Source organism: Hyperoodon ampullatus (assembly GCF_949752795.1).
Source record: "Hyperoodon ampullatus genome assembly, chromosome: 5".
Classification (NCBI taxonomy): Eukaryota; Metazoa; Chordata; class Mammalia; order Artiodactyla; family Ziphiidae; genus Hyperoodon; species Hyperoodon ampullatus.
The window spans coordinates 76,356,118-76,368,723 of record NC_136918.1 but is presented as its reverse complement, the minus strand read 5'-3'; the positions used below and the strand labels follow the sequence as shown (position 1 = coordinate 76,368,723).

General features: G+C 48.9%; 1 pseudogene across 1 annotated transcript; it reads left to right on the top strand.

Annotated features, from left to right (window-relative positions):
- Positions 1–5,962: 5,962 nt before the first annotated feature.
- LOC307053247 (transcription factor-like 5 protein) lies at positions 5,963–10,313 on the top strand (annotated as a pseudogene). The gene is made up of 4 exons: positions 5,963–6,610; positions 7,714–7,899; positions 8,192–8,342; positions 10,063–10,313. The product of its transcript is annotated as a transcription factor-like 5 protein (transcript).
- The last annotated feature ends 2,293 nt before the right edge of the window (positions 10,314–12,606 follow it).

The window sequence follows — 12,606 nt, the reverse complement described above, 5'->3', positions numbered from 1 at the left end:
GCCTCCAGTTTCAGAGGGTTTGGGTCCATCCTTGGTCTAGAGACTTGGACCTGGTCCTTGCTCCTGGCCCAGGAGAAGTAAACAGGAAACTTTCCAGGGAGCGCAGCTGGGCTTAGTGGGCCACTGAAGGGGGGCTGGCCGCTGTAGATGAGGCCTTAGTGAAGAGCGTCCGGGTTTGGCTGCTGGTCCCGGCTGTCGCGTAGTCGCTGCCGTTGACGGCAGCACGGGCCTGGTTAGAGAACCGAGCTGAGGCTGGCACTGTAAACGTGGAACCTTTTGCAAAAGAGCCTTCCGTATCGAGATCCTGGGGCAGCGGCCGGCCGAGCGCCCCAGGTCGCCTGGAGTGAGGCCCCTGGGGCTGAGTGCTAAGAGTTTGTCTTCTCCGTTTCCCTTTTCTGTGCCTATGGGCATTTCCATCTTGTGTATTTCGTAATTTGGTCAAGTTCCTTATTTTCCTTGTATATTTAGTTGCCTTTGAAAGCGATCCCTGTGTGCAGTTTGTGCTGATTGGATCATTTCTGGTTATTTATAGTGTGGTTACTCTTTAACATTATTTTTTAGCGATAGACTTGGTTTATTGTAAAAAAATAAAGCTTTTCTATTTAAAACAATGATTTACTGGTTGGCTGTGTGTACCTAATAGTGGTAAACTATTATTTCTATGATTCATTCAAATATGATGAAGGTGTTTACAGCAATAAAAAAACGTAACTGTCACTATCTCTACTCACAGATTAAATAGGTTAAAAACTTCCGGACATTAAGTTTTATGTGTCTTAGGCTTCCTGAATCTTTGTGAAATTTAGTTACATTGAAGTTGTAGATTGTTTCTGGGTCGGATTACAAGACCCATCAGGAAACAGGCTGAAGTGACGTCAGTAGCAACTTGGGGGGGAATTAGAATGTAGGTAGCTTAAACCCTTGTGTCCTTCCTGTTTCCTTAGTGACTTTCCCCCTCTTCCTTGCATGAGCATTTTGAAAGATGTGATACCCAAAAGTCTTCCGTGATTTTCCTAAATTATTTCAGTACACATGTCATGCCACAGGTCTGTTCCGACTCTAACCAGGCTTGTGTCCCAGACACTGGGGGCACCTTGAATAAGACAGAGACCCCGTGGGCTGGAGGGAAGCGGCTAAGAGGTCGAGGGTGAATGGACCACCTCCATCCCGGTGTGGGGTCTGGTTGACATGCTGCAAAGATGGCTCTCCCTGCTGCGCAGCAGGGAGACTAGACTCCAGGAGGAGAGGTTGGGGGTGGGCAGGAGTGGAGACACAGACCCTGGTCAGAGGCCGCAGCCGCTCTGCTGTGACTGGCCAGGGCTCGCGGTGCTGGATGTAGGGCTGCTGGGCAGAGGAAGTGGGGATCACGGTGGGGCGTCTGGCTGGAGCAGGTGGGCGGGTGGCGCCGTTTCCTGAGATGGGAAGACGTGTGGACGAGCAGGATGGGGTGGGGCGGAAGCCACGTTCTGTGTCCCACGGGCTAGGTTTTCAGTGCCCGGGAGGCGTCAGGTGGAGAAGTTGAGAATGAGTAAACGAGTCTGCAAGCAGGTGGTTCTCTTTGTTTTATTTTTCTAATGAGCACAGAGTTCACTGAACACCTGCCCTCCCCTCACCTAGTGTGAGCCGTCAACATTTCCCATGTTTAACACACACGTGCACGCGCACAGCACAATTTCAAAGACAATGACAGATGTCATGACCCGTCACCTCTAAATATTTACGCCTGCGTCGCCCACGTAACGCCAGTGCCGTTTTCACACCTCACAAGGTCGATAGTCATTGTCTTATACCATCTACTACCCAGTCCGTATTCCCATGTCCCCCGGATGTTCTAAAGGTGACTTTTATGGCTGCGTGTTTTTCCAAACCAGCACCCAGCCATGCTCCTGTGTTGCATTCAGTGACGTTTTTCTGTCTCTAAGCTATAGCAGTCCTTCCTACCGCACAGTTTCTATTACGGCACTGAGATTTTGAAGAGATCGGGCCAGACAGGTGCCTGTAGAACCCTGGATTTAGATGATTCGTTGTATTTATTTATGGTAATTAAAAATTTTTATATAATTTTAAACTTGCAGGAAAATTGCAAGATGAGTGCTGAGAGCTCCTTGTGTGCCCACCCAGCTTTACCCAGAACCCCCAGTTGTTCACATTTTGCCCCATTTGTTCTGTCTCTCGCAGTCTCAACCATTTGATGGTAAACTGTGGGCACCATGCCCCTTGATACCCAAACACTTCGGTCTGTGATTTTAAAGACTATTACATTATCTTACGTAACCAGAATACAATGGCCCAAATCAGGACACTTAACATTGCTGTAATACTCTTATCTAATTCAAATTTTGCCTCATGTCCCAATAACACCCTCTACACCATTTTCCCCCGTCCAGCCCCAATCCAGGATCACTGGTGACACAGTTGTTGTGAGGTGACATTTTGGGGTCATGACCTTGAACCCTAGCCAGGCTCTGGGGCTGTGGGGCAGTCTCTCACTCTGTGCTCCCCTCTCCTGTGTCGTGTCACCATCACAGTCATTGGGCAGGACGGTGGCGCTGCCCCCCTGCTTTGTCTTCCCTCCTCCACCTGAAGACGGGCTGGGGGCCACCCCGCACCCACTTGTCCTTGCGCACCAGCCTCAGTTATCAGGTGCAGCTGTACTATTACTTCTCCCTTTCCTGTGCAGTAGGAATTCTGTCCTTTTTATTTTAAATTTATTTTATTGAAGTATAGTTGATTCACAATGTTGTGTTAATTTCTGCTGTAGAGCCAAGTGACTCAGGTGTATATATATGTATATACACATATATATACACACACGTATATATATATATATATACACATACATTCTTTTTCATATTCTTTTCCATTATGGTTTATCACAGGATACTGAATATAGTTCCCTGTGCTATACAGGGAACTGTAACCCTATATAGGGTTAGGACCTTGTTTATCCATCCTATATGTAATAGTTTGCATCTGCTAACCCCAAGCTCCCACTCCATCAATCCCCCACCCCCACCCCCTTGACAACCACCAGTCTGTTCTCTATGTCTGTGAGTCTGTTTCTGTTTTGCAGATAAGACTGTTCTTTTGTAAGAACAGCATTTCGTCTATTTCTCCCATTTATTTATCACATTCTGATCAGTGAAGATGGTAGTTTTTAAAAGCTTGTTGAGACTTCCATTGTGACCTCTTATGTGGTCAATTTTTTTAAATCCTGTGTTTATTTGGAAAGGATGTGTGTTTGGCGAATTCTGTATGTTTATTAGGTTGAGGTTACGAATTGTGGTTCAGGCCTTTCCTGTCCTCTCTTGTCTGTCAGACCTGTGGTTCTGAGAGCCCCCGTGGCATCTCCCGCCGTGACTGGCCTTGTCCCACGTCTGTGGGGCTCTCAGCGTGGCTGAGTGTCGGGGGCACATCCTCCCACCTGGGCCCCGAGGTTTGTCACCCCGCTTGGTTTCATTAACCCTTTTCCTTTAAGTCTCTCGTCTCTCTGTACAGATGACACCAGTTTTCTTCCTCTTCCTGACTTCCTGGTATAATTTCTTGACATGTAATTGGAACAGTCTTTCTTTTTTCCTACTAAAAATAGTTTTTATTATTGACCTTCTCCTATTTACAAATTTAATGTGAATATCCAACTTTGACCAGAGGTCATCTCAGGGTGTCTGATGAGTTGTGAAAATCCCTTCAAACTCAGCTATTTCGCTTACGTTTCGTTGAAATAGACGCTACTTGAGAGAGCAGAGTAACAATTACTAGCTTCCCTTTGAGGCAGTCAAGGGCGGGAGGTGTCCACTTGTCTCCCTCTTTCACTGTCACCCCAAGTTCCCATGAACTGAGTCCCAGGGACCTCGTGAGAGTCTAGATTGAGCTACACCTTAACCCCACTGCTGGCAGGGTCCTCAGCTAAGGAGGGCTACCCCTGGAGGGCCACACCAGAACCACTTGGAGCCACGTTTAGAGTTTGAAAAAAACATGTTTTATATTTTCTTCACATTTTATTTATCAAATAAGTCCCACTAAAGCCAGATAATTCTCACGTTTCATGTCTAAATAAAAGAGGGCTCAAAAACTGTTATCTGCAAGGAATCCGCCCAAATCAAGAAACACAGAAAACAATGTAGGTGCCAAAGGTCTTTATTTCCAATAAGCGAAAAACCAAGTCGCATATAATCTTGATTTTATTTTCTTTTTTAAACATTGTAAATTTCACCATACTGCGTGATTTTGCTGCTCAAAGTGGGGTCAACTGATCAGCTGCACACACGTCAGCTGGGGCCTCCTTAGAAAGGTGGCATTCCGGGTCCCACCTAGGCCTGCTGAATTAGAATCTGCTTTTAAACAAGATCCCCAGGGCGAGCCTGTGCACATTACGGTCTGTGTTGATGTCACGCTGAGAATCTTCTCAAAGATTTTATCGATATCATCCTATATATTTAGTAGTTGTATAATTTTCTTTTTAAATGTAGGTATTTCGATGATCTGAAACTAATTTTTATGTTAGGTGTGAGAAAGAGTGCTCTTTTTTTTCCCCCCACACCTGATACCTTTTCTTGAGTAAGTGGTCCATCATTGTCCTACTGGGGACATATTAAGTCGACAAAAAGAAAAGCAAATTTATATATATATTGTCTTTTTCCTTTTTTTTTGAAACTTTTTTGGTTGTGCCACGTGGCATGTGAGATATTCGTTCCCCTACCAGGGATTGAACCTGCACCCCCTGCAGTGGAAGCACAGAGTCTTAACCACTGGTCCTCCAGGGAAGTGCAGGATGATCTTACATTGTTCAAAGAAAAGAGACTGCAGAAGAAATGAATAGCACTCCATAGATGTCTGAGCTCTGACAGAATGAGCGATTCAGAGCCTGATGGAAGAAAACTGTGCCTAAATCACAGGCCTTTCTTTAAAGCACGTGGTTCCCATACAGAAAACAGCCACTGGTTGAGATGGGGGTAAGGGTGAGAGGTGGGTACAGTCATCATTTTGAGCCTGCAAAACTAATTCTTCTAAAGACCACGTATTCTATGATACCATTTATAGGACGTACCCAGGGTCGGCAAACCCATAGGGACAAAAAGAAGGTTAGTGTTTAGGGAGTGCTAATGGGTATGGGATTCTTTGGGGTGATGAAAATGTTCGAAAACTGGTTGTGGTGATGGCATGTGAACACACTACCACTGAAGAGCGCACTTTAAAAGGATGAACCCACATGGCACGTGCATTCCAGCTCATCAGTGGCCAGTGTTTGTCCAGTGCATTGATTACACGAGCCCTGCCGGTTGTAGGAGGAACCGTGCACCACGTGTATTGATTTACCTGCCTGAGTTTTCACCTACGTACAGCCTGCCTTGTCACACCTGTATTTGGGGCCGCTGTCTCACCTGTCTACTGTTCGGGCTTACTGCAGGCCTCGTGTCCCGAGAAGGGGGGGACCGCAGGGCACCCCGTGGATACGTGGACTGGTGGTGAAGCGTTACCTAGAGAGGTGTCTCTTGCATGCGCCCTGATACCCGGCCAGGCCCCGGGCGGCCCCGCGGACACTCGACCCAGGTGTGTCTGACCCTCGGACACTGGACTCGGGCGTTTGGCCCCTTGGACATTGGGATCCGGGCGGCCCGGCCCTGCGGACACTCGACCCGGGTGGTCTGGGCCCTCAGGCACTGGACTTGGACGGCCTGGACCCGCGCGCCGCGCCCCCGCCACCAGAACCCCGCGTCCCCAACATGGGCGCGCAGCTCGGGAAGGGGCGCCGCGGCGGGGGCGGGGCGGGCGGTGGGTGTGGCCCGCCTTCGGGGTGGGGCCTCCGGGAGGGGCGGGGCGGGGCGGGGCGTGGTGGGGCCGGGGAGGGTCCGCCATTGCGGGCGGGCGGCGCAGCCCCGCCGCGGCCGTCGTTTTGTGCGTACCCGACCACCCGGCCTGGCCCAGCCGGCCCGCCCGCGCGCCACACGCCTTTGGCGCAGGCATGTCGGGCCCCGGGCAGCAGGAGCCGCCGCAGGCGGGCGGGCCGGCGGGCCCCGAGGGCGCGGACGCGGCGCTCGGCGAGGCGGGGCTGAGTTTCATGACCAGCGAGCTGAGCCTTGTGGAGATGACGGAGATCGAGTACATGCAGCTGCAGCACATCGTCTACTCGCACATGGAGGCGGCGGCGTCCGACGGCGAGCTCGAGACGCGCGTCAACTCTTGCTTCCTGGCGGCGGCGGCGCCGGGCGAAGCGGCGGGGGGCTTCGCTGCGGCCGTGGGCGCGGCGGCGGGGTCGCGCCGCCCGTGTACCCGGTGCTGTGCCGCCTGCGCTGGCCGATGGTGGCTTCGCGGGCGCCAACCAGTGCCTGGGCCACATCGACTTCCAGGAGCTGCGCATGATGCTGCTGAGCGAGGCGGGCGCGCCCCGCGCCACCGAGAGGACGCCGGGCGCCGACGGGCCGGGCGGCTGCGCACCCCGGCCCAAGTCGCCCGACGGCGCCGACAAGGAGAACGTGGAGGGCGCGACCGAGGTGCGGGCCAAGTGGGCGGTGCGCGTCCGCCTGGAGGACGGCTTCAACAGCATAGCAGCCGAGCCCCCGCCAGCCCCGCGCGGTGCGGATCCCCCCGAGCCTGGCATGGCGCTCAACAAGTGGGTGCATCCCCCAGGGAGCGGGCCCGGCTGGATCAGGGTGTAGACCAGGGTCCTGTGCAGAGAAGCAGCAGGCTGTGTGCGGGTATAGACCAGGGTCCTTGCAGAGAAGCACCATCGTGGGTCTGGGTGTAGACCAGGGTCCTCAGCAGAGGCCAGCGGCCTGTATCCGGGTGGAACCAGGGGCCTCTGCAGGGAGGCACTAGCCTGGGTCCGGGTGTAGACCAGGGTCCTGTGCAGAGAAGCACCAGCCTCGGTCTGGATGTAGACCCGGGTTTTCTGCAGAGGCCAGCGGCCTCACTGCAGCTTGCATCTTAACAGGGAGCAGACCTCAGTGGGTGTGGAGGCTGAGCTGAAAGTTTGTGTGCTCTGTGCAGGCACAGCAAGCAGATATTAAGTACACAGCCTGCAGCATTACCTTTGCGTTGTGCGCTCTGCGTCTGCATGTGGAAGAGAGATGAGTTGAGATAAGTGCACACGTGTTCCTGAGGAACAAAGGTTTTGTCCCCAAATCACCCACCTAAATGTCAGGAGAGACCTCTGCTTCCCCCTCTGTTGACTCAGCTTGAGGCTGACCTGATCTTGCACAGATGCATCCCCTGGGAGGACAGACGTCATGTTGTGAGGCTTTGAGTGTAAAATGCAGCTTCATCCTTCAGCCAGACTGCCAGCCCATAAGTGATCTCGCAGCAACAACTATCGGAGAGGAGTAGCCTGTCTGCTAGGGTGTCTCCTCAGCTTTCTGTCTGTCCCCACCCTGTAGTTTTCCCCATTTTGCCCATAGTCGTCAGATTTTGGAGGATGGCCAAAAAAACACAGAGATTGGTGTCAGAAGTGTAATGGGAAGGGAGGTGTAACTAAAAGATGACACACAGCCACACCTTCCAATGTGAGGAAGAAAGTTTGAACTTGTCCCCTACGACACTAGCTGATAATTGTTTTGTAGAGACTTCCATGATGGGGGGCATTCATGGTAACAGATTCGAGTTCCTATCCAGAAAATCAAATGTTAGCCATTAGAGTGTGATAGCGATTGTGGTGTTTCAGGAAACTTACCTGCCACATACTCTTCATGTGTTTCTGGGTTTCTTTTGTCTTGGCAGTTTGGTAACTCTTATTCGCCATCCATCCGGATTAATGAGTGTTCCACTTCATCAGCAACAAAACAAATGTAGAACATGAGTGAAAAATAAAACAGCTGCTGCAACTACTGCTCTTCAATTTACATACCCTCTGTTAACTGCAAATAGTTGCTCTACTAGTGGAAATTCTAATCTTTCACAAACACAGTAGGGAAAATGATTTGCGAAGCTTTGCTCTTTTGTGTTAAATGGATAAATTGTATTTTAGTTAGGTCCCAAGGATGTTTTTGTCTTTCATTGAGCTCGATAACTTGTTAAAATCGAGAGTATTTATGTGGTTCGGGGATATTTAAAAATCCTTAGTGCACCTAAAGTTCTTCAAGTTCATGTGAATAACTTTGACGTTACTTCTATTAAAGTGCATTTTATTTGTGCGTAGAGAGGAGATTGTCACCTGTTGATAACGTTCCTGTTGCTTCATTGTTTTCCAGAGTCGTAGTAACTCACGTTCTGTACTTGAAGCTGCCAAGCATCAGGATATTGGATTGCCGAGAGCACTTTCTGTCATCAGAAGTAAATTGAATCCACTAAACAGACTTTGGGTAGTAGAAACAAAGCTTTGCCTGAGCAGGTTCGGATTAAAGTAGGAGGTAAGCGATAAAACAGAAGCTGGCAGGTGCTTTCTCCTCCTGCCTGATGTCTCTGCCCCCCTTTTCTTTTTGGCCACGGGTGGGGGAGGCGAGAGAGGTGGTTTATAAACAAATGAAAGGATCTCGGAAGCCTGCTTGCATCTTAGGAATCCTTCTGTCCCTCTGCCCAGTCACCTCACTTGGAACATCCTTGCAAATTTTGAACATCACCTTTATACTTGGCCTGGAAACGTTGAGTTTACGGGCTGCTTTTTCCTAACAGTAACCTCCTTAAACAGAAACATGATAGACTTAGGTACATTTTCGTTAACTGACAGCAAATTTAGGGTTTTGTTTTTTTTCACTCTTATTTCATACTTCATGAGTGAGGCAGGAGTCTGAAATCCGCTCAGAGCTTTAGGGGACCATCTGCAGATGGGCAAAGGATTGAGTTGGGAGCAAGAGGCCATAAGGTGATACAGACAGTCTTAGAAAGAAAGAAATTTCTGAAGGCAAACTTTGCTTACCCCTGACGTTAACCCTCAATCCGTTTTTCCTGGAAAACATTGTTTTTCGAGTTATCCAACAATAACACAGCTTACACTCAGCTTTTCAAGAGCTGACAAAGGGTAGGGATAGAGCTCTCCTTCTTTCTCCCACGCCAGTGATTAATTTTCCATTGTTCTTATGACATTGCTCGTGAAAGTATATGTTAGCATTTGTAAGGTATAAAGGTTAAAATTAAAATAGTCCCTGTACTGACTACTCAGCTGAAGAACCAAAATATTACCAATACTTGTGAATTCCTCTCTATGTCTTTTGCAAAGTTATCACCATTCTGAAATGTGTGTTAAGTGATTCTTTCATCGTAGAGGGTTTGGCTTTGTACGGTACCTCGGGAATGCACATCACCACAGGTACTTCTTAGACGCCTGCTGTACTGTGATAGAAATTTGACATATTTCTGTAGCACAGGTCAAAGCTATGACGTGATGACTCCTTTTGTGGGGGGAATCTCACTTGTAAGGTGAGGGCGTGTTTAATCCTAAACCACTTAGGTTCTGTCCTCTTCTGAGCATTGCAGTTAGAATATCAGTTGTCATCTGAGAATAATTGCATAACAAGAAAATCTTTTGGAGAAAATATTTCTAGGTTTGTTTTTTTTTCCCCCTTCTGAATATCAGAAAAATGAAACAACTTCTTGGTTTTTTTATTCCTAGATGACAGTTAAAATGGGTCTTGATTTAAAAGGGGGACTTTTGATTGTATTGCTGTATAAGCTGTATTGATTACATAATACCTGGGGTGCTTTTTATTTGCGGTACGTGGGCCTCTCACTGTTGTGGCCTCTCCCGTTGCGGAACACAGGCTCCGGACGCGCAGGCTCAGTGGCCATGGCTCACGGGCCCAGCCGCTCCGCGGCATGTGGGATCTTCCCGGACCGCGGCATGAACCCGTGTCCCCTGCATCAGCAGGCGAACTCTCAGCCACTGCGCCACCAGGAAAGCCCTCTGGGGTGTTTTAATTTAGTTTATGTTCCGTTGTATAGTTTGAAACCTAGAGCCTTGTGCCGGATGTTTCTATGGAATTTTGGAGTGCTTCTTGTTTGGTTCTGTGTGCTCCTTACCCATTGATGTTTATATCTTGGATCAAAAATACCGAAAAATATATTCGGCATTCACGAGGGTAAGTTTAGAAGAATCAAAAAATTAAAATACCGCTTTTTCCTTCTTTTGCAAAGAAGAAGCGCTATGTAAACAAGCAATAAATAAGAGGAGTCGGAGTAGGATACGTCAGTTGGACACAAACATAGAAGGAAGAACCCTTGGAGAGCTCCGGAATGTGGGTGAAGGCTCCACAGCAGCGCAGGGTGCTTGGCCGTCGGTGGAGTCGCCCCAGGCCGCCCTCGGGGAGCAGAGGCAGAGCGGGCCCCCACGGGGCAGGTCCAAGCGGAGGGAGAGGCACAACCGCATGGAAAGAGATAGAAGGTAATGCGTGCTGTCGGTGGTATACAGTTGTCCTAGACGCCAAGCTGGTGAGAGTGAGTGCTGGTAACAGGCACCTTTTTGTAGAAAACAATGGTGTAGGCACTTCTGTGTTCAAGGGAGGGAAAGCTGGCAAGAGTCAATGGTCACCTTGCTTTGCTAGGTGGATGGGGGTAGCCAAGACCACCCCCAGGTTTGAAGATTCATTAGGAGGACTCATGGCTTTGATTTATTTTGGGCAAAGAACCCAGCAAAGTCAGCAGAGGCACATGCGGAGAGGTCTAGGGGCCCCAGGCGCCAGCTCCCCAGAACACCTCTCAGTGGAGCCACTCAGGATGCCTGTCACCCCCCAGCACTGGTGACATGTTCCCGGACAGCAAAGCTCCTTAGAGACTCGGGGCCGTGGATCCTACTGGGGGCTGGTTGTGGGGGGTATTCCCTAGGTGGCACGCGGCCAAATCCCAGACGCCCAGAAGGAAAGCTGGTGTTTAGCATAAGCCAGTGACCAATGGTGGTGGGAACCCCCCCGAAATCTAAGTTCCCAGGTGCTGGCCGGGGCCGCCTTCCTGGGAGGGAGTCCGCCTGCACACTGGGTTACTCAGTTTTGCTTGGTTCTTTTAAGGATATTGAAGAAGGAGGAAGTTACAGCTTATGTAAGTTGTTTTATCTGTGGATTTTATTTGTGCTGTTCTGTGTAGAAGCAAAATGTGGTTACTTTTTCTGTTAGAGCTGGGTACGGGATGATTCCCTAACATAGAGTTAATTTACTTAGTCATTTATTGAGTACTTTGTACCAGTTTCTGTTTTAGGCTCAGGAAATAGAGCATTGAGCAAGACAAATATTCATCTCTGAACCTACAGTGTGGAGCGGTGGAAATTTATTTCTTTAAAGGGATATATTAAAGCTAGGCATCTAGATCCCTTTCCTAAGGGTGTGTCCGCACATACACGCCAAGTGATGGGCATCACTGAACTCACCGTGACTCATAATGGGCATGGTTTATATTTATTTAATAAACATTTGCTGAGCACCTACCGTCTGAAAAAAAGCCTCATATGTACTACGTGTTGACGGTAAAAGTTTAAATTCTTGCTCTGCCATTCCCTAGTTTAACAACTTCCTACACATTCTTTACCTCTCCACCTGAGTCTCTCGTCTATACAATAGGTGTATTACCTACTGCGTAGATGGGACACAGGAAGTAAAGAAGCTGAAGTGTAGTGTCTGGCCCAGTGCCTGCAGTTACAGAGCATCTAGTGAATTCCTGCTGTTGTTGTTACCTTAGAAAGTTGCTCTAAAGTTCTGAGCGTACAGGTGGGGAAATAGAAACAAGGGCCGTATTATCTGAACGTGATACGTAAAAGTTAAAGATGGTCTAAGACTCCAGTTGTGATGTAAATCATCCCTAAAAAGAGCAGGTTTGGGGATATTAACCGGCTGGTAGTCTGTGGTCCTTTATGAACCGGGACCCCTGGAGGATGAAAGCTGTGAATCCTAGCTTCTGTGACTTTCTTGGCACCTGGAGGGCAGGTGAGTGAAAGAATGTCCTGCCCAGAAGAAACACACACACAATTTTGCTTCCAGTTTCAGGGGGTTTGGGTCCATCCTTGGTCTAGAGACTTGGACCTGGTCCTTGCTCCTGGCCCAGGAGAAGTAAACAGGAAACTTTCCAGGGAGTGCAACTGGGCTTAGTGGGCCACTGAAGGGGGGCTGGCCGCTGTAGATGAGGCCTTAGTGAAGAGCGTCCGGGTTTTGCTGCTGGTCCCGGCTGTCGTGTAGTCGCTGCCGTTGACGGCAGCACGGGCCTGGTTAGAGAACCGAGCTGAGGCTGGCACTGTAAACGTGGAACCTTTTGCAAAAGAGCCTTCCGTATCGAGATCCTGGGGCAGCGGCCGGCCGAGCGCCCCAGGTCGCCTGGAGTGAGGCCCCTGGGGCTGAGTGCTAAGAGTTTGTCTTCTCCGTTTTCCTTTTCTGTGCCTATGGGCATTTCCATCTTGTGTATTTCGTAATTTGGTCAAGTTCCTTATTTTCCTTGTATATTTAGTTGCCTTTGAAAGCGATCCCTGTGTGCAGTTTGTGCTGATTGGATCATTTCTGGTTATTTATAGTGTGGTTACTCTTTAACATTATTTTTTAGCGATAGACTTGGTTTATTGTAAAAAAATAAAGCTTTTCTATTTAAAACAATGATTTACTGGTTGGCTGTGTGTACCTAATAGTGGTAAACTATTATTTCTATGATTCATTCAAATATAATGAAGGTGTTTACAGCAATAAAAAAACGTAAGTGTCACTATCT